The sequence below is a fragment of the Chrysochloris asiatica genome, unplaced genomic scaffold, assembly GCF_000296735.1.
Source record: "Chrysochloris asiatica unplaced genomic scaffold, ChrAsi1.0 scaffold00135, whole genome shotgun sequence".
Lineage (NCBI taxonomy): Eukaryota > Metazoa > Chordata > Mammalia > Afrosoricida > Chrysochloridae > Chrysochloris > Chrysochloris asiatica.
In genome coordinates, this window is record NW_006408653.1 from 2220180 (window position 1) to 2221114 (window position 935).

A 935-nucleotide genomic window follows, 5' to 3' on the forward strand; every position below is an offset into this window, starting at 1 on the left:
AGAGAGAGAGAGACATAGACAGCAGAAATTATAAGAAAACAAGATCCTTCAAATATGTTGTCTACAAGAGAAACATGAAAAAGATGGAGTCAACCTAAATGCCCATCAACAGAAGAATGACTTAACAAACTTTTGCACATGCATAAAATGGAATAATACAAAACGTTGAAGAATAATGAATCTGTAAAGTACCTCAAAACATGATTGAACCTGGAGGACCTTGTGCTAAGGGAAATCAGTCAATCACAAAAGGAGAAATATTATGAAGTTAAAAAAAAAAGGTTTTCTTAATAAAAGAAACATAATGGTTTTGGGGGGTAGGGAGGGAGGGAAAATTATTGACGGGCTAGAGGGTAGACACGTGTTACCATGGGTGACAGGGCAGGAAATATATAACAAGAGGTTAGCAGAGAAAAGATGAAGGTAGTAGGAGACACAAGGAGGAATGCAATAGTTAAAGTGAATAGAGGTAAATACTATTAACTGTTGGTTCTTGGAGGGGACTACACCATGTAATGAAGCAAAGTACCTTATTTGTTGAATGTAAAACTGATCTGCTCTGTAAACCTTCACTCAGTTCAGAGTAAAAAGTTTTAAAAAATGCATATGGTCATTTTTTTTTTTTTTTTTTTGGATGAGATTGACTCAACAGAAAGAAACAGGTTGTAGATAAATTTATTCGTTTGTCAGAGCCCCAAATGAAGGGAGATTAGATTCTTTGACAAAACCTGGGCATTAAACAAAAATTTCTCAGGGGAAAGAAAATATAAACATGGGAATTCATTTCCTTAAAGTTATTGTTGAAATTCTAATTTATTTCTAGTATTGTTGTTGCTGTTAGGTGCCATCGAGTTGGTGCCAACTCATAGCGACCTTATGCACAGCAGAATGAAACACTGCCCAATCCTGGGCCAACCTCACTACTGTTGCCATGC